Below are 20,949 nucleotides of genomic sequence, written 5' to 3'. Positions count from 1 at the left end.
ACGCTGCGAACAAGAAGCGCCCTCCACGGGCCATTTCAAATTCCGCGCCTAATGGCTGGTAACCGCGCTCCTCCGACGTCAGGTGCATCCACCTTGGTTTCCAGTTAAGCTCTTACATTATACCCCGAGGATTACTGGAAACGGCAGGCGCTACAGGTCGTTCTCGAGGCCCGTAATCGGCGAACCCCCGCGACGCGCTAACTGGAGGCGCGCCGCCATCTTGGTTTTCCGCTAAATCCATTACCACTTCGAGGGAAAGGCCGTTCGCGGATTTACGAGACCGCCAGGGATGCAACCTCAACTGTAATGGCAGGGAGAATTGACTTGCACAATGGAGTTGAGAATAAAGACGGAGGTTTGGTCGGTGAAACCGTTCTCCGAGGATTAAGAGGTACTTCTTTAATCAAGTTTTCGGGTCGAGGTAATCCAAGATGGCGGACCAGCGACGCGAGGTCCGATCGTCTTCCCCATGGAGAGACGCGATGACTCACGTATTCCAAGTGGTCGACGATCTACCTGGTCTACACCTACGTTCCCACACCCAAGGTGCATTTATTTTCAGATTTCATCCTGTCGCCATTAATTTCTTCCGCTTTTTGCAGGCTTCCTTCGGACTGCGGAACAGTCATTAGAGTCGTAACACATCCAAACCGCATATTGAGATTCCGCAAGCTCTCGCAGCTCCACATAATTAATATCACCCGAAGAGGTGGATTAAATTTGAAAGCTGTCTAGATACTCCGATAATACCGTCTGAGGGGTCGATTTTCGAATCCTGTCTCCGTGACTTTTTATTAACGATTTAAAAAATATTTAGAAATAAATTAAATTTAATTTTATATTATTACAATTAAAATCTCGAACGATGGACACCGACGTCAGGTTTCATGAACGAGGCTCCTCGGACGCCACTTTTAGATCGCCTTAAGAGTCCATTTCATAAAGCTGCAGAATCTGAAACGTTCTCGGTCGTCACGAGTCCGTCTTAAGATAACGTGGAATGCACACATGCAGTTTCCCTCACGCAGCGGCTTTTCCGTCTCGTTCTGGCGGCCTCTCTCCGTCCCTTCCATCCACACATGAGCGGACAAGTGAACGCGCCCGTATTTAATAAAGCCGACATCCGCGTGGCGATAAGATAAGCGCCGTCACCGATAAGGCGATAGAGAGACGTCGGCGCCTCAAAACAGCGACGAGGAGCCCCGTGTCACAGAGGTGATGCGCATCCGGGTGAGGTAAGGACCTTCACTCCCGGTATAATTGGGCCTGACGAAATATCCCCAGGAAACGGGAATATCGTGTAAAATAAATTCTAAACCTTTGCAGGGAAACAAAAATGGCGACATGGGAGCTGCTCGCCCCGGTGGGAAGGAATCTCCCAGGAAAACGGAGTCAAACAGCGAACTCGTAGAAACGGTGATTGCAGACCCCGACCATAAGCGACGACCGCAGAGTTCGCGCGATGAAACCGCCGCGGAATGGCCGCAAAAAGTCCTGGCCGGCGCGAACAAAAGCGGTCCTTCCTACCTTCCTATACCGGCGGCCATTGTGCTATTCTGGACGCCGTTTCCTTCCAGCCGACCTCTTTGCACCTCGAAATACATTTATTGCATCGCGAGAAATAGCTCGGTGCAGCAGAGGTGCATCGTACCTCTTCTTAGGAAAGGTAACGAGGTTTCCCTGCCCCTCTAAATGTACGCCCTCGAGCCTAATTACATGTTAAATGCGTGTTTATAGGTCGGACTTCCGGGTGAGGATCTGGGATGCGCGGTAAGGCAGGGATCTGCAGCTCCGCGGGCGCCTCTTAATGCACGTGGACAGCAGCACAGAAGTCGGCCGGGGTCATCCGGACTTGGTGAATGGAGAATATCCGACCAGGACTTACGTCAGGCCGTTGGGAAGCAGGTGAATGGACTGTTATGGCCCGAAAAGGGAAACGACAGGAGGAGGCGCCGAATTGGTCGAGCCAAACTTGGCCGACAATGACGCGGAAAATGTCCCACGATGGCCGAGAAAGCGGCGAGGGACTTTTACCTCGGTCGTAAACCTCGGGTGACAATTAGTCCCGCAACGGCGTAATTATTCCGCGCGGAATACGAGAAACCACGGAGGACTGAAAAAGAAACTGGGAAATCGCGTATCTGGAATAATTGCGAGTTGCGAAACAGGCGGGAAAGGCGATAGCGAGAAGAAAAGGGAGAAGTTGATAACTGGGGTACCGGGATAAATGCTGGAGTAATTGTAAATACCGGGAATCGATTCCGGTGGACGGCAAGAAAAGCGGAAAATTCGTAATCTCGGGGTTTGAATGCCTCGATGCTTGTTTCCAGGAGCGGAGCGCGGAGGAATTGGATGCCGGAAACCGGAGTAATTGCTAATTAGAGGGGGAGCTGCATGGAGCAATCCCGGGATTGGATGTGTAGACGTGTACCCTGTGGGGTGGATTTGGTGAAAGTGCATATTGGGGATATAACGAGGAGGACTGTAGGCACGAGAGTGGAACGGTCGGTCGGCGTGGAGGAGAAATATTTCCACGGTGCAGAGATTTGCAGCAGCGTGCCATTGCGAATTGTGAGGTAAGAAAATGGATGGTCAATTTTCATTTTAGTTTAGGTTTTTAAGCACGTTTGATCGTTCAACAAAAAATGAGAGGACGGTGAAAATGACTACGGAGGCGAGCGATCCGATCTCCCGTCATCTTTCGTCGTCCTCTCTCTTTCCCACTTTTGAAATCCCCGGTTTATGAGAAACGATCGGCAAACACGCCTAAGACCTTTTGCGCAATGCCGTGTTATTGTTGCGTCATTCTCGCTTCTGTCACCGTATCTCTTTCTCTCTCTCTTTTTCTCTGCATCCTTTTAGCGAACCACGGGGAAGGAGCGAGATAGCGACTCCCCGATAATGTAAAATTCTCGCCGAGATAAAAACCCCGAAAAGGCCGGAACCGTTCTCGACTTGCAAATAACGGGGACAACAGGCACCCGTGCACCTGCTTTTGAGCGTTCGCCGACAAAGGGTTTCGCAAGGCCCGAAAAAGTCTCCTACGCACCGTTGCACCAAAGCGCATTGTGCCGAGAGGTCGGAGAAACAAAGACACGGCGATTAGAGTATGGACTCCGAGAGTGAGAAAGACATACCGACGTAAAACGGGAGAAAATCACGTAAATAGTCAAGATACATTTAGCCTACGGTCTAGATACGACCTAAGAATCCGCATCGAGGCGTTTCGTCAACGTCGATTTTTTCTCATTTTCGTCACCGTGACGAAAGAAAATCCATGACAAAATTCCTGGGAAAAGGCCAGAAATTCGAAAGAGAAAAATGTTTGAAAAAATTTATTCCGAAGGAATACCGACGAAATATGAAGAAGCGAACAAAATGGCGGCCGGGCGACATGAGAAGCGCGGAGGAAAGGCGCTTTTTTTCTCTCCCTCTCGTTGCCGTGGCAAGAAAAATTCACGACAAAATTCCCGAAGAGAGAGAGAGGCCAGAAATTCAAATCGATAAGGAGAAAAGTGTTTTGAAAAATGTTTTCGGAAGGAATATAACAACGAGACGTGAAGAGGCGAGCAAAATGGCGGCCGTTCGACGTGAGAAGCGACGAGCAAACACGCGAGGCGACCTTTAATCTCAATTACAGGTCTGTTACGCGTCAGTTATATTGGGTAAAAGGCGGAGAGTTGCTCCTAGAAGTTGCGAAGTCTCTTGGGATGGAAGGAGAACGTTTTGTAGGTCGCCACCTTCCTGCCCGATATACGTGCCCTCGCGATCACCGTTTCGATCGCGTAAAACAAAATTCCAGGAATTTCGACCGCCGAATATTCCGGGAATTTCGCCGTAACGAGAAAGAAACAAAAAAGAAAAAAACCAATCCATTTCTTTTGTCCGTTCCGCCCCCAAGTTTCACCTGTCACTCGTGACGACATTTCCGAGACGTGCCGCGCTATCAGGTGGCGTGGTATACTGAAACGCAGGAGGTTGCCTCACACGACACCGCGAGTGAAACTCGTGGAAAAGGTTGCCACACTGTTGTGCGTCTCCGTTTCCCCTCCCACCCCCTCCTCCCATCCCTCCCCCTTATCCCTACATGCACCTGCTACTGCACTTCGCCGATATTAATTAAGTCTCCGCCATAAGGGGGCATAAACGCGCCCGAGCTAACCTAACCTAACATTCTTCGCTTCCCCCTCATCTCGTAACCATAATGCAAAGCGAAGTTACATGAAATATTAATCGCGACTGTTCCGACGAATTTCAATTTTCACTGAAATTTCGAGAATCGTGCATTCTACAGGCCGATTCATGACGCGACCTAACCTATCTCCGCTCCGTAACATTTTATGAACTGTGACGGGAAATTAAATTCCTTGAGATACTAATTAAGGATGGGTTAATCGATTTACACATATATATGGGACTATTATATCGCTCGTTCTTTCAACGATAAACTAGCGACTTATTATACGTTGTGACATAATCGTAGAAAATCACGTATTAAAATACATGATTAAAATTCAAGTATACATATATATAAGCGAAAAAAAAATTCATCGGGCATTCTACGGGTCGACGCATACCGGCGGATCCAGGTGCATTGTCGCCGGTGATTTAATTTAATTTAATTGAAACTTGTTGTAGGACTTTTCACGCAGGGTCCAATTAGCTCTCGGTGTAGTACAGGTCGGTTCACAGGTCACGACTGTCGATCGCTCCTTTCGCGCATTCACTGATCGAGTCGGGGTTACGGAAAGGCGCCTAGTCGGTAGAATTCCCACGATCCTCCCACGCGATTGAAGGCGGATTTCGAGGTGGCGAAATTTCATAGGCATCGATCTGAAATCGATCGCTCGACAGGTCGAAAAAAAGAGGAAAAATCGGTGTCGATAAACGCGGTCCAATTTCCACTTCAGCGAGCGAGGGCGGGGAGGACATTTCAGAAAATCGAAACGAGGGAGACCCGCGGGAATGGTCGGATATTACAATATTCTCGATCAAACCGTAACCCTAGAGATTAATCTTGCACCTGACATTAACAGAGAACCGCGTCCGTCAGAACGATTCGATATATTTCTTCGAGTCACGTCCTACGATCGCGATCTCAGGATTCGTTACCGGCGCTCATTACGGCCAATTTACTTACTCGTTACAGCCGGACAGATACGTTTGTCCGTTAATTAATCGATTAAATGGTTTCACAATGACTGAGGCGATCGATCGGCTATCGGCCCCGAGGCACGCCGAGGGTCCGCTTCGCAGGGGGTCGCGATCACAAAATTCGGCATTTCCCGATTATCCCGGATGTCCCCCGATATCGGACCTCGAGGATCCCGGATAAGATCAAAGGGACGCCGGCGGAAGTGGGAGATGCAAGATCGACAAGGCATGACCGAGGTGATCGACAGCCGGCGCATTAAACAGCCAATTATCCGCGCGCCGTAACGTGTAAATTGCAAATATCGTGCGTAAGGTTAAAAGAAGTCGACATTACGCCCCGGCGAGTTTACATCCTCGAGCGAGCCCACTGATCGCGATGGAAAACGAGTCGCCCAGCATCCGGGGCTTATCACCGGAAGTGATAAGTCACGCGCTCGAGAGCGGCCTACTTGGATTCTGCCCGTCCCTCCACTCTAACCTCAAAATTCCAGAACTTTTTTTTACAACACACCATAAATTCCCACATAACCAGGGTGATATCGAAAAGGCAAAAACCATATCACACATAGTTTTTTTTTTTCATTACATTTAATAACAATTCATCCACATCTTTAGCACAACGATCTGCGTGATCTTTCCTCTTGACATCGGTGCGTTGTTTCATTCGACAAATATATAGATTTTTGGTATGTATGTATGACACTTTCGTATCACCTTAATTACCTGATTCCCCGTAATGGGGATTTCCATATGGAGACAAAGAGCCTCCTTTTCGGAGGCTTCGGTAACACCGATCGGCATCCGAAGCGCGCCGGCTCGCGCCGGACAGGCGATGGATCTCGCCTCGCTTGTGACGTGCACGCGTGTGTGCCAACGTGCACGCGAGTGATCCCGGATGCACCGCGATGCGTCGTGTCCGTTCGAACCTGCATTATGTTCGGCCCTCGGCCGCGCGTTGCGCCGTCGAGGAAGGAGTCGACTCGCCGACGAATCTCCGCGAGAGCAAAAACCGATTTTTCATATCGAAAAAAAAATAAAATAAAATAAAATAAAAATAAAAGGAAAGAAATAAAAAGAAAAGAACGGTACCTCGCATTTTGTCGGATACGTATAGACATTTATATACCCATATATATATAAATGTCTATAGATATCCGTTCCACGTGGATTCGATTTACGCTAATGAAAATCGCGCAGTCTGTCAGTACAAAAGAAAAAAAAAATATTGGGAATTAAAACCGCGTAAATTGAGGGAGGAGTGTATGTATATATATAGAGAGAGAATCAACAGGGGAAGAAGTTATCCGTCTCGTGTCCATGAACAATGGAAATCGGCCGAGCTTCCCCTGGCGGCAAGACAAATTAATTGCACTCTGTGGAAGAAGATCCAGGGGGTGAAGACGAGGAGGAAGCCGCGCAGCAAGTGGAAGATGAGTTCAGAGGTCAGCCGGAGGCACGTAGGGGGGCAGAATCTCCGGGAATACGTGAGGTTGCAGGGGCCATGCATCAGAGGCTGCGGAGGCGCATCAGAGACTCGAGGCGAGAGGACCCCTTCCCCTGCCCCTCCTCCTCGGCTATTTCGAAAATAACGAGGCAGCACGTGGAGGCTTGCACTCTCTCCTTCATTTCCGAAGGCAACCTAACGCCAGAGCGGTCTCGAGATCGGAGGTGCCTAAAATATCTAAAACGTCGTCGTTGAAAATGTGAAAGATCAAGAATTTGAATAATCTGAATAATCTGAATAATTTCAAAAAAGCATTAATTTCAGTAGTATCATTAAATCGATCGATTTCATTAATCCCAAGGACCAAGAGATGTCTTCGTATTATACCTGACATTTTTTTTCAGACTTGCCGAAACAAAAGTCGTTCAGAAAGGGCGCAGCATCCGGAGCGGAGAGATCGAGCCCTGCACTTGGGGCGGATGAAGGGGTCACACGGCGGCATCCGGAACCGAGAGATCACCTCTTCGAGACCTCGGAATGGTAGACACGAAAAGACGAGCGGCTCGGCACGATCGCCGGTCACGAATCACGAATTTCGGCCAGGAGGGCCCCCGGGACCCCGAGGGCGAGGGCGCGGGAGAAGGCGGAGACCGGATCCGCCGCGAAGGGTCGTCACGTTTTCGCGTGTGAGCCACACACGAGCCCTTGACCTCCGAACCTCCGCACCTCCGCACCTTCGTCCACCACACGGGGCTACGATGAACCTCCGCGTGTCCCCGGACCTTTATCTGCCTTTAACCTCTTCCCGAATTTCTGTGTCCTCTTTAACCCTCTCGACATGGCCCAGTGTCAGAACGTTTCCTTTGTAAGGATACTCGAATCGTGAACTGGACCCTGGGCACGGGTTACTTACTATTATATTCACAAAATATTATAAAATGCATAATGATAGAGTATAGTAATAAATGTACGATATACAGTAGTAGGGTAGTATGTTCTACGAAGGGAAGTCGCTCGGCCCCGAATTTCCAAGATGGCCGCCACGTCTCTCGCGGGAAGAAAAGATTCTAATCGCGAGTTGAACACTATGGCACGGTTTACTTACTATAATGTTCACTAAATATTATAAAATACATAATGACAGAGTATAGTACCAAATGTACGATATGCACCAGTAGCGTAGAAATTTTCTACGAAGGAAAGTCCTAGCGTTGCTCGGCCCCGAATTTCCAAGATGGCCGCCGCGTCTCTCGCGGGGGGAAAAGATTCGAAGGAGTCTTCGGGCACCGGGATCTCACGACAGGGCAATGGGAGCGCGCCGACCGATACGCGATACGTGCTAACGGATCGTTTTTACAGGACAATTGCTCGTATCGGATCGTTCGGTCAACTAGGGTTTCAGCCGAGCAGCGCCCGTTACCGACCACGCGAGAAAGTGACCCTGGTCGCCGATGATGTAAATCCACAGCGCGTATAAACAAACGGACAATCGAAGCACTGGCTCGCGACAGATATCGCGCACGCATTGCCCTTTGTGCAAGTCCCTATCTCTCACGGGTGACCCTGATGCATTCAGTCCGCATATAAACAAATGGATAAGGCGCCGGCGCTCCCGTGAAAATAGCTCGGGGCCCGACGCGACGCCGTGGCGAGGAGTCGTCGAACGCGGTGTGGATTCGGCAAAAAAAAAAAAATAATAAAATTCGTTTGTCTCTAGGAATGCTGAAAATCGGAAGGAAAGATCGCAAGGTCGCGGCCGTGGGAGAAGGTCGAGCTCGGTCGCGAACAATGGGTCGTAACGGGGCTTTTACATCGGAGGAAAGTGGAAATATTCCGGCAGCTTCCTCGGGTTCCGCGATTTCTTCGGCCGCCCTGTCACGGGAGACGCGAGGCGCGATCACCGTGGGCGTAGCAGCCGGAGTTAACGCTCCGCACCGGTCCAGCTACTTGAGTAGCAGTTTTGCAACGCGTAGAACAGGTAGAACCGGAGCGGGCACGCACTCACGCACCCGGCTCGTCTACTCCGGCGCGCCGCCGCGAGCGCCCCTGCACCGGCCTAGGCGGTCGGCGCGGGACTGTGAGCGCCGCGACCGTGAGCGCCTCTACCGGCGCGCGGCGGCAACGGTGTGCGCCTCGCCCGCGCGAGCCTCGCATGCGGGCACTGGCAACGGCGCGCGTCCGTGTACGAGTATGCCGGCATGGTATGCGCTACACATGCGGGTATGGGCAACTGTGGGCGTCCATGCATGTATATATTGGCAATGGTGTGTGCTTCCACCCGTTACGGTCGCTCGCAATGTTTCGGACACCTACAGGCGATAGCAACGGTGCAACGGTTGCAAACTCGCCGTGTAACGCGCGTCGCTGAGATAGGCTTGGTAAAATCGGAGCCCCAGTTTGGAATTAATTCGGATCGCTCTCTAATACGGTCGAGAACGACTGGATCGGTTTTTATATGCAACGACTTATGGAAAAGTCCTTCCGATTATCGTTATCCTTCGCGATCCCGGGTCGATCGAGTGGGACGTTGAATAATTCATGAGAATGTCCTTCCATCCAAGGCCCGGTCGTCCTAATACAGGTTCTTGAATAAGGGGATAATCACTTTTTTGGTCGTTTGGTCGCGGCGTTATGTCGAGGATATTTCTGGGCCGGGTCAGAAGTCGTCGGCACATATTCCGAGGGGTTCTTGTGTCGTCGAAGCCCTCTCGAAGGCGGGTCCTGGTTAAATCATTTATGGCGGATCCAAGGTTAGGGCGGCCATTTTGAAGTCCGGTCCTCTTCTTCGCGCCTCCTTACTGAATTTCCTTGCCTAGATATCCAAGCCCTTCCGGTGTCGGCGTTCGCTGTCCCATTTCTGACACTTCATTGGCACTTCTACTGCTCGCGACAAAAATGTCGTCGCATTGCAAGCAACATATGTAGCCTGAAATATACATATCCGTTGCAGGTCGCCATTGTAAAATTCAGCAGTAACGAACTTTTGAGCGACAGAAATTATGAAATGAATCCCATTATTCCGTTTTTCCGCATCCAATCGGAGTAGTCCGTTCGCTTTGCCGCGCGACGCCGCCGAAAGAATGAAATATTGAATCTCTTAAATCTCCACAAGTGCCCGGGGACTTCCGAGCGGCCGACTCTCTCGCATTCCGCAGAATTCCAGGCACAATCTCGAGCCCGGGATCGCTCCCGGCAGAGATCAAAGGCATCGCCGATGGACCGATCGAGCCGGGTCGGAAGATCTAAAGGAGAAGTCACGCCGGGGAAAAGAGAGATTTTCGACGTCGACGTCATGGGAAAGGCTTCTAGGTTCCCTCGTGGCCCGAGCTCGGCCGACTCGTGTCGGCTTCTTCTACTCCATGAGTTCTTATTTCTTCATCCGAAGGCCCATAGGTGCTGGTTCACCTCTCGATGGCTCCCCGTATTTCCGTGGTCGATCCTCGGCCATGGTTTCTCCGCCTTCAGCTGCCCTTCCGTCGAGCCCTCCCTAACCGTGTTCGCCGGTCGACCTAACCTCGAATTAAGGTCTCACGTGACGCTCGTGCGTGCCCGCCGGCCTGCAGGTGTCTCAACGGAACCTCCCGAAGGCAAAAGAATATCCCAATGACGTCACTTCCGTGCATAATTAATAAATAATGCGGAATTATATTTACCAAACGGTAGAGCGAAAATTGTATACACGAGCATGAAGGAAGAACAGATTTGTTAGAGAGGCAAATCCTGGTACTAAAAACCGAAGTCGGTTTCAGGACGACCCTGATATCAGGGGAGGTATTTATACACCAGGCGCGCTTGTTTTATTTTTGTGTACATATATTTTATATCTTTGCATCTATTATGTACACATGCAAGTGGGAGTAGCGAGAACTAGGATGCATCCGCGACCGGTTCGCTCGACCGCCGCGCATCCTGTTCTCGAAACTACTAATGCCACCCACTGTACGTCACGCACACCGACGCGAATCGGAGGCGCCCACGTACATGCACCCTCACACGCGCATAAGGAGGGAGAAAGGAGAGAGATCGCGTAGGCCGAGGAGCCTCGATTGACAAGATCCTTGATTTTGACCCAGAGCCTGGAGCCGAGGAGCATCCGGTGAAAGAGGCGGTGAGCAACCTAACCTGCGCGCGCCCGCCACCCGACTGCAGCGCCGCGCCGTGGCGAAGAATCACGTGACACATCCGTGCCTTAAGACGGAAAAACAGAAAAATTCGTGGCATACCATGAATCCAATAAATTCAGTCCCGTATATTTATTTTCGAAAACTGAATATTGGCAAGCGAAACGTGATAAGAAAAAATCGGAGAAATAGATCGGCTGCGAATGTTAACCGTTTAAAAAATCCCGTGAATTCAAATAATTCAAAAATTCCAATCCACGAGATTCGGTAACAAGGGACGTTCGACCTTGAAATTGTGAGAATATGACGATGATTCCAACGATTTCCAGGTGATTGCATTAAAATTAGCATAAAAAAAAAGCATTAAAGTCCATGACTTCCTAAGTGGATATTCTCCCGAAAAATTTCGTTTTATGTATATTTTGATTACTTCTTGTCACTGCGCCGGACAATTGGTATGTTTCTCTTTTCTGAGCACAGAAGGGGTTAGAGGTTGCCTTAACCCTTTTTTAAAATATTCTTGCCAACGCCATCTGGTGGCCGAACCGCGTCGAGTGGTTCTCGAAGCAGCCGGAGTCGCGAGAGAACGAGTCCACGCGGACACGGCGTTCCTCGCCGATAAATTTAGTCTCGGATATTTCTGGCCGGGCGGAATATCGGGAAACAAGTCCGGCACGAAAGGAGCGCGCCTCTGCGCATGCTCGCGCGCGCGCACGCGTGGGCGAGAGCGAGATGCCGGCCGCGATACGGATAATGCGGATACCGTATCGCGGTGCGCCCGGTTGCACCCTGGGAAACCGTACGATAAGTCGCCGAAATCTGGGTCAACCTCAAGGCGGAACTTCTTCGCTTTCCTCCAATACCGGAGATTTCCCTACCCCAAGATATCGCAAACCCTGGCTCGGTAAATTACAGGTAAATGGGTGAAAAAAAAAAATTGTAAATAAAAATCAACAGCTCAACATGGCGGATCATTCCATAATTCACTGTCCAGGGAATTTTTCTCGGATATCCGTAAGCACGAGCAAAACTGCCAAGGTATTGGGTTGATGCATAAGTAATGGCGTTTTTAATACATGATGTAACGTGTTAAAAACGCCATTACTTATCCATCAACCCGATAGAATGAAGTCAGTAGAATCATTATTCACCGGAGCGTGATTAATTTGATGGACATTTTCTTTCTTGAAAATCGGCGAGACCCTTTTCGAGGTGAAACGACGATTTTCTCGGGTCTCAAGAAAGTGCGCACGCGCTCTCAATTATTTATGAGATCCGCCTGGAGCGGTTCGAATGGAAATTCGCGAGACGGATGCGCGAATTCGGCACGGCTTAGCCCCTTCTCTTCGGCCTCCGCGGAGAAATCGTGGAAATGAGACTTGAAATCGGTCCTCGGTAGCGAGACGGGGGAGATTTTCCGAGCGGATGCGCCAAAATCGAGCGCGGCCATCGCGGCGGATTCGAAAGTGCCCTCCAGGCGCGGATGCGATTTGCCGCGCGGGGGCAGCGATATAAATGCATCGCGCTCGGAGAAATGCATTACGGTCCGACAAACCGAGGCAATAACAGCGCGGCGCACTCGAGTGCACTCCAATGCGCCGCGCTTATGCTAATGCGCGCGCATGCGCCCGCCCAGTGCCTCGTATCAGCCCCAGGAGAGCGAAGGAGAGAGAAATAAAGCGGCAGCGAAGCACAGAGGGAGAGAGAGTGAGACAGGGAACGGATTAAACTCCGAGCGATTATGCGCGATTATTTCTGCGCCACTTGTCGAGGGAGTGAGGTCGCCGTGGAAAATGGCGGCGGTGCACTTGCCGCGACTTGTCGAGACCGGGTCTAACGAATTGACATTAGTCTCGCGAGATAGCCTATCGAATGCAGCAAGCGAGTAGAACGGAGTCGTGAAACCAGTGGATTTAGTAAAGCCGCCGATTTCGCTCTTCCGGGCTCGAGGAGTGATTTCCAGAGCGCCTCGCAATGTCGAGCGACACGGTCCATTTGTTTATCGGCGGGCTATTAGACAGCTATTAATATCTATCCGCGTTACACCGCCTGCCTGTCGCGGGGAAAAAGGATCGCTCGAATAATCCGACCGGTTTGCACCGGCGCGACGCCATAAGTCGTCCATTGTTTCCAGAGGGCGTAAATCATATTCGAATTTTCGCGCCCGCGCGGCTCCGCCGCTAGATGGCGACAAGATGGCGTCGGGGGGGAAAGAGAGAGAGGGCACGCGGAATCGACGAACTTTTACCCTAGGCACGCGTAACCTTACACGGTGCTAATTCTCACAAACGGTATAAGGTGACTACACGCGTGACGATTAATCGTCGCCATAAATCTATACAGACCGATCTGTAGAGATTTAGCTGACACGCCGACGCGATAGAACTTGATTTAGCTCAGATTCAAATCGCAACGGTTTACCGTTACCCTCGACGCCGCCGTTTTCTCACGAACCCTAGATAACTAACCGCCCGTGGAAACGAAGGGAACAATTGAATCTTACGTCGCGCTCGAATACTTTGGACATCTCGAATTAAGACGCGTTATTTCATACGCGGTATCTGATTTTCGCGGGAGGGAATTTCACTTTTGCCGCGCACTGTACAGGGGTGCTCGCGCGGTGCGCGCGCAGCGTGTGCAGCACGCGGAGCCATAGGAGCATAAATCTACGCCCGGTACATAAATATTAACATAATTCATGCCGACTAAGTGGCGGGCTAGAGCGAAGTGCACGGCCGTAAGTGAAATCGCTCCTCGCCTCGCACGGCGCGCGATTGCACCTAATTTGCGATAATTGAGAGAGCGTTCACCGGCCGATCGATCGCGACGCTATGCATCGCGCTGATGCATTTCCTCCACGCCATGAAAATCGACTCCGCTCAGACAACGCAGCACCCCAGCCAACGGAAAATCACAAGATTATACAAAATTCCCCGCGAATTAAAATGAAATAAAATGAAATAAAATGAAATTTCAACCTCTATTGTTAGGACCGGTCACGTGAGGTGGTCACTCTTTTTTCGAAGGTAATCGAGGGATCGATATAAGGCCTGATGGGGGTAATCTCGTAATGAATACGAGGGCCTCGACATTGAATAGGCGAGGGAAAGACAGGGAGAGGAGCCGGGGAGGAAGAAAGACCGATGAAGCCGAGGAGGTAGAGGAGCACGAACTTCTCGGCTCGAACACCTTGCATCCAATTTGAGTAATTGCTGATTACAGCGGCAGATGCATCGGCGTACCTTCATTAGAAATCTATTAGCGTTACCGTGACTCGCGAGTGGGCTCATAATTTATATTTCAGTCCCTCGCGCGCCATGGGAGAGGATGCCATCCATTGCGCTCGGGAATGGCGGGGGTAAGGCAGGAATCGAAGCGTTTCGCGTCAACGATAGCATAATCACTTTTTCACATTTTCACATTTTCACATTTTCACCTTTTCACTTTTTACACTTCTCACTCTTTCATACTTTCACTTTTTCACCTTTTCATTTTTCACATTTTCACATTTTCACATTTTCACATTTTCACATTTTCACATTTTCACTTCTCACTTTTCACATTTTCACCTTTTCACTTCTCATTTTTTCACATTTTCATTTTTCACTTCTTCACTTTTTTTTCCCTCTAAACGGCCAAACGACGACACGGATTTTTGCACGCGACAACGGACACGCATTGGCGTCCAATCTTGAGGTTTCGATCGAGCCTTACTTTCGAATACCGGTTTTGATTTCCGGATAACCGATAAACCGTCGACCTGTCCCATGCCAAATGTCAGGGATTCCGGATGTCCTTGAATCGGAATCGCGACACGCACCCGTCCGGCCGATCATTCCAATGAGGTCCGATGTCGTAATTCAGGGGACGCGATCCTCTTTCCAATGACTTTTGCGAAATGGCGCTCGTGTTCGCAATTATTTTGCAATTAACCAGAACGATGCCGCCCCGAGAGACAGTTTCGGCCTAATCTGTATTTCCGAACGGCAGCTAATTTTACGGGTCGGCGCGGAGCAGGCCGATAAGGCTTGTCTCGCATTTGAATAATTCGCGTCTAATTCCGTTCCGGGTGCATAAATATGAACGTTAGGCATTATGCTCCGAGGGCATCGGATCGATCTCTGGTGTGTAGGTCGAATTTTCGTTCGCCGGCGGTCCGACAATTGCGTTTCTCTCCTCTTTTCTGTCAATTTTTTCACCTCGCCCCTGGAGGTCTTATCAGCTTATTCCCCTTTCTAAGAATCGGGGGAAAGAGAAGAGGCAAGAAGCGCAAAGGGTCCGGCGCCGAGAAACAAAGTAGACAGAAGTGGACCCTTCGCGGAAACCCCGTTCGGGAGATAATGGGGAAGCAGAAGAACCGAAGAATGGGGACTTTCGCGGAATCGCTCGATGCATTCCCGACGTGCATCAACCTCGGGCGACGTCTTTTACGAGGCGCGGCCCGTTGGTCCGTGATTATCCACTTTCCCGGTGGCCCCGTCTTCGGCCGAACTTCCCGGTACTCGTTGGAAAAACGCGGCCAGCAATAAAATCCCGAGGCCCGAAGGATCCTCCCAACAGTCCCTGAGAACAAACACCGGTCGGTGAAAAAAATCCTCAGGTGATCAAAGAGGTTAACGCCGCAAGCGACAATTGGAAAAGCTCTCGAAACACGTGAGAATTACCATCAGAATATAAAAAGGGTATTGTCACCTCTATTTTTACCTCATTATCATGAGGTAAAAATCTTGAAAGGAGATCGATAAACAAAAATTCGACGGCGATTTTTTTTTGGTCACGAATTCCGCGTGGCCTTGAACATCGATCAAAGTTACGGTTCCGAGGCTGAAGAGGTTTCGTGTGAAAAATTACGGGAAAAAAAATGAATACATACCCTACGGGATGTACAGCCAGAGTCCCGGCGCCCTTCCTGAAGTCAATGACTACCAGGAAGGAAGGTGGGTACGAAAAACACCGGCGGGTAAAAAAACGAAGAACGCCTCGCCTCGTAAAACCGGGATCCCGAAGGTGCATCGAACGACCCCGGTTTAGCGGGCGCGTAAACGCGAAATCGTAACGCCGAAGGGCCCCTTACGCGGGCATAATTGCACGCCGGGCGCGCATACCGCTGCGGCACCGGCGCTGCGGCGCAGCGTAGTAGGCCGTAGGAGGCTGCAGCACCGTACAGCAGGCAGAACCGAGCCAGCAGTGCCACTCTTCGATTCCCGAGCTTTACGACCGACCTGTCTAGACGGTCTCGGCTGTTATAATACGTTTCTCGGTGGCGACACCAGGGATAAATCACGAGCCCTCCGCGGCTCCAGGAGTCGATCGAGATCGATCGAGATCGATCGATCCTCGAGCATCCGCACTTTTCCGGCGAAACCGCGGCTTTAATCATTGGATTACCCAATCGGGGTAAAAAAACAAAAGAAATTCGGTATGCAGGGAATTTCCTTCCAAGGTAATCGCATGTTTACGTAAAACGACCGGAAGGCTAGGGACAGGTGAACGGGGTTGGAGAGTACATTATTAAGCAACATATTTCCTCCCCTGGAGGAAATAAATATTTCGAACCCGTGGAAATTGACTTCGGACATTTTGAACGACCCGAGGTAGAAGCGTTTCTTTACATCACAATGGAGAGGTTGGGATCTCGACGGAAAGTCGGGGAGGGAAAAACAAGATGGCGGTAGAGTAAAACGTTCGGACTCTTCCCGGCCGCATCGTCGAAACCGCGATCTATCGGCCCCTTTTTGCGCACTCTTTTATTTCACATCGGCTCCGTTTCAACGGGCCCCTTTCGCCCATTATGCCCGGTGTTATTCCGCGGATCTTTTTACGTCGCATTGTGTGGTAAGGAGACCTCGGCCTCCTCCCTACGCCCCGCGTGACGCGCGAGAGGCCCGCCGGCCATTGTTTCCAGTTTTTCGGGACGGCCGCGTGGGCGTCGCCATAATGATGAGCCATGGAAAAAGCGCGGTGCATCTCGCCATGCATCGGGTGTGCCAACGTTGAAAACGTCTATTCAAACAACGAAGCCATTGGCGTAAAGCGAGCTGCAAACATTGCTAGCCAATAAAGCGACAAATTGTGAATAAATATAAAATACATATCGGCAGGTTTTTAAGTAACATCGAAGAGTGGTTTTTCCATCTTAGATGTCGAGCGATTCGATTCGCAACGAAGTATCGAGAACTGCTTGACGAAAAGCGATTACAACTCGACCCGGAGGATAATTTGTGTAGATAGGCATCGATAATCGTTGGTCAACACCTGCCGCGAACGATGCGGGTCGGTGGAGGAGTGGGGAGGAAAAGCGAGCGCGTGATTGGTCCTCGCGCGGCGCCAACGGAAAGTGAGGGCCGAGGCGAGCCGCAACCGGCCGACGCGCGGCGCCAACGGAAAGTGGGAGGCGAGGCGGGTCGCGATTGGTCCGTGCTCGATTTTCTCGAAAGAACCGGCGGAGCATTCCTTCCGCCCTGGATCGTGTAACCTGGGTGCATTAATACTCGTACACAGGCGCACCTGTGCCGATTACGATGTGACGTTAAATCAGCGTCGCGATAAAAGTTCCCCAGGTATGCAACACCCGATTAAAGGCGGCCGCCAATGTCCGCGCGGTTATGGAGAGAGGAACGCATAACCCGTGTATCGGAATTCCGCGATCGCGTAACGACTCAATGCTCGATACAGATTTTACGGCGTTTCGAAAGAAAACCGGCAGTTCCGCGCCTGCGAAATCGCGCCGCCCTTAATCGGCAGTTATGGCGTGTCCAACGGCCGAAAACCGCTCTCCACCCCAAGGAACTTTAAGATCGAATTATTATTTATTATTATTATTTATTATTCGAACTATCAAGTTTGAAGAAAAGTACTTCGCGTGTAATAGGAACTTTGCAGGAGTCTGATAAATCTCTCGATTTACCCGGAGTCGTAGGGAAACGCGGTCATCCCGGACTCCGGGTATAAAACTCGCTAAAGGATTGGCTATATTCCCGGCCATACATCACGGCGTAAACGTAGGTAGATCAAATGAACCCTGAACAGCCGTGATTATAGAAAGTAGGCATATCCGACGCGCGTGGGAGTGAGGAAAAAAACGAGAGGCTAACTCAAAGAGATAAATAATAAACATTCCGGCATACGAGCTTCGTCGGCTCGACGAATTCAAAATGGCGGCGCGAAGACCGGCGCGGCGACTTCGAGCGCCATAGCGGTGCAGCGGTCAAGAGCCGCGACAGTTTTGCGCCAAATTGCTGATGCATATTTACGTTACGTAGTATTCACCCGTTGAAAGGTCCTCTCCGTGGTTCCTGTTCTCGAATTCCCTTGGTTCTCACGACCTCGAGCGCGGCGCCTAGGGTTTTACATAACCTCCAAGGGAAAGAACGACGGACGAATCGTGATCGGGGGATCGGCGCGCGTGTACGCGACGAGCGATTAATTAGCTCGTCCCACGCGACTCGCAAAGGAGACTTGCTTTACCGACGTAGCCTTACACGATCGATCGGTCGTCCGTACCGCGAGTGTCGAGTCTGTAGACAGTGTATGTACGACTGCCGGTAATGTATTCATTAACGATGATGTAACCGCCGACTCTTGAGGCGACTCGAGTGGGGAAAAGGAGAGACTAATGGGTCACGTGACCGAGGAAGAGAGACGCCGCGCGAAAGACCGGGAGATGCTGCTGGGGTCACAAGATATCGCCGGCTGCGGGCACGCCGGCGACCAATCGGAGAAGACTCGGCTCACGGACGTGGAGATTTCAGCCTCCGTTATCGCGCCCCACTGTACGCTTGATTAACCGTGACAATTATGAAAGTGACGCGCGCCTTCGTCGGATTTGTATGTCTCGCATGCGCGAGAGACTTATGCACTCGCTACGCGCAACTTCGCTTGTTTCTACCAGGATGTTACACGTTATATAGAATGCCGCCCGATAGCGCTAGGAATGATGCATGGCGGACGCTCGCGCCGATTAATTGCGGTAATTATTCAGCCGAATACGTTGCACGAAACGCGTTGAAGGTAATCCTTAAGACACGGAAAAATGTGTAGATTTATCATCGTGTTAACAGGTTTTTTACCGTCAGGTGTTAAATGGTTGCGTGGAATTAACGTTGAATTTCGTTTCATGCGGCTAAAAAAGGCTCAGGTAGATCCGCATGAATGGAGAGAGGGAGAGGAGAGAAGCTTCGATCCGGGAAGAGAAATACCGGCCCTAACGTTTACATGAAAGGTGCGGCCACAGCCTAATAACCCGAATGTAACCGGACACACCGCCGAGAGAGAGGGGGCGAGGGCGCCCCCGCGCGCGCAAAGGAGACGGAGAGAGCGCCACGGGGACTGCCATCGAAATAAGACTATCGAGATTCGGAACTCGTGCGTGCGCTCGAGCGAGCCCCGATGGAGGACCACGTGGAATGGACGATTCCATCGGTTTGCTTCTGCATTGGAACCTGAATCCAGGAGGAAAAATCCCGACTCCGTACCACGCTCTCTTCCCCCTCTACTTTTAGACTCGCGCTTTAAACAATGCCCGCGTTAAACCGAAGGTATGGATACGGATGTATTTTATGTTAACTAAAAAATAACGAGTGCTACTTTGCAGGTACTTTTTACAAGGATTCGCATCTGGATTCGAGGTTGAGTCGAGGAGAAAAAGTTTGGGTTTCGTGGCACGTGCAATCGCTCCTGCTCATTTTTCTCTCTTTCTGGGTCCGTTATAAAAAATATATCTAGTATGTAAAGTAAAGACAAACACCGATGGTGGTGAATATAATATTTCCACGAGTCTCGGTTTTAATTATATTTATATATTAAAAAATTTTGTAATGTAGAGAAAGGTCGTTACTTCCTTGGGACAGAGTTGCAGAAATATCTTGGGTAACATCTGTATTTAGAAGTGAAATCATTGTTGACCGATGTATTTCGCCATGCTCAATGTGTAAAGGGAGTAAACGCAGCCACGTTCGTCCTATTGCCATTGACAAACGAATGCACCATTATCACGTGAGAGGCTCTAAGTAGTGAATCACCGCATCCTTATTACGTGAGAATATCGTTACGTAGCTGGTAACAAAACCAGCGATTCGTTGTAATTATGTAATTAAGTTCTTTGTGTTAACAGGCTGGGCGTGATTAAAGGAGGATATCACGCAGGCGTAGATCTCCCATTAAGCTCTGCGTACCTGTCGACTCAATGAGATCCGATAAGTAATATTCTTTTTCCTTCTGGCTTCCAACTTGCCGACTGTAACGTTTGCCGAAGGAACGGCCTGTCCTCGCGGCGATCGTTCCAAAGTCGAAGCCAATCCGCGACAAAAGCGGCGTGTCCAAGGTACCCCGGCATAACGGACGAGGCGGCAAGATGGCCGTGCCAGATTCAGGTTTGTTGACACGGATCTCTCTCTCTTCGTCTTTGGCCTGGCGGATGGAAAGGCGGGAGAGGCCGCGTTCGCTCTTTCCGTCTCGCGTCCTCTCTGCCACCCGTCGCCTCCCTCTCTCTCTCTCGACCCGTGTCCGTTCTTACGTCCACGTCTCTTACGTCTTGCGTCCACGCGACTTACGTACGCATACGTGTAAACAGGTACACACGTCACGGAGTCGCAGGTACAAACGGGCATGGATTTACAAGAGCTGGATCGATGTCACTGTGTGCAAACGCGTTCAGTCGTGTCCATCATGTATGAATATATTTACATGCACATACACCGGCGTGCGTGGCCCGGCAACAAGATGCACCCTCGTGTATTAACCTGTATAAATGCGGAGCGCTTCCAAACCTCGGCGTCATTTAATCTGAAATTTACTCGTGTCATGATTTACAGGTGATTCGCACATCCGATTAGAAAAATCGGTTTCCTTAGGGATGTTGGAAGTAACATGGACAAACGAGGACCCAGCTACAGAGCTACTTTGTTCTAACGTGGAAGTATTTCCGTCGAGTATACACATGTGGAACGGAAAAGGAATGTAACTTGACTTTGATAGAGCGCAGAGTCATGGCCAGGCGTTTTTTGCCGGAGATTATATTTTATGCGAGCATTGATTCGATGTATGTAATCTCTGTCTTCCAACGTTCCCACGGTCTCCTTGAATGGACATTAGCGTTTAAAATTAACATGTTCACGGGGCTGTAACAATCAGGTCGCTGTTCTGTCCATTTGTAGAGGCTGACGTGATCGCTTTGTGATTTCTATCATTGGTGTCACAATGACTTCTTTCTGCATCGTGATAGGTCTACCT

At 50.3% G+C, this 20,949-nt stretch overlaps 1 long non-coding RNA gene across 5 annotated transcripts; it reads left to right on the top strand.

Annotated features, from left to right (window-relative positions):
* The first annotated feature begins 18,446 nt into the window (after nucleotides 1–18,446).
* LOC105695825 lies at nucleotides 18,447–20,922 on the top strand. 5 transcript variants are annotated; one of them, XR_001103667.1, is made up of 6 exons: nucleotides 18,688–18,729; nucleotides 18,795–19,256; nucleotides 19,313–19,442; nucleotides 19,542–19,753; nucleotides 19,832–20,090; nucleotides 20,532–20,922. It is a non-coding gene; the product is annotated as an uncharacterized LOC105695825 (long non-coding RNA). The 5 variants fall into 5 exon arrangements; XR_001103666.1 differs by having other exon boundaries at nucleotides 18,447–18,688; nucleotides 18,851–19,256; nucleotides 19,542–20,090; XR_001103665.1 differs by having other exon boundaries at nucleotides 19,313–19,419; nucleotides 19,542–20,090.
* The last annotated feature ends 27 nt before the right edge of the window (nucleotides 20,923–20,949 follow it).

The sequence above is a fragment of the Orussus abietinus genome, unplaced genomic scaffold (genome assembly GCF_000612105.2).
Source record: "Orussus abietinus isolate OABI.00-Male unplaced genomic scaffold, Oabi_2.0 scaffold4, whole genome shotgun sequence".
Lineage (NCBI taxonomy): Eukaryota > Metazoa > Arthropoda > Insecta > Hymenoptera > Orussidae > Orussus > Orussus abietinus.
Note: the sequence above shows the minus strand (reverse complement) of the source record. Positions and strands in the feature narration are given on the sequence as shown.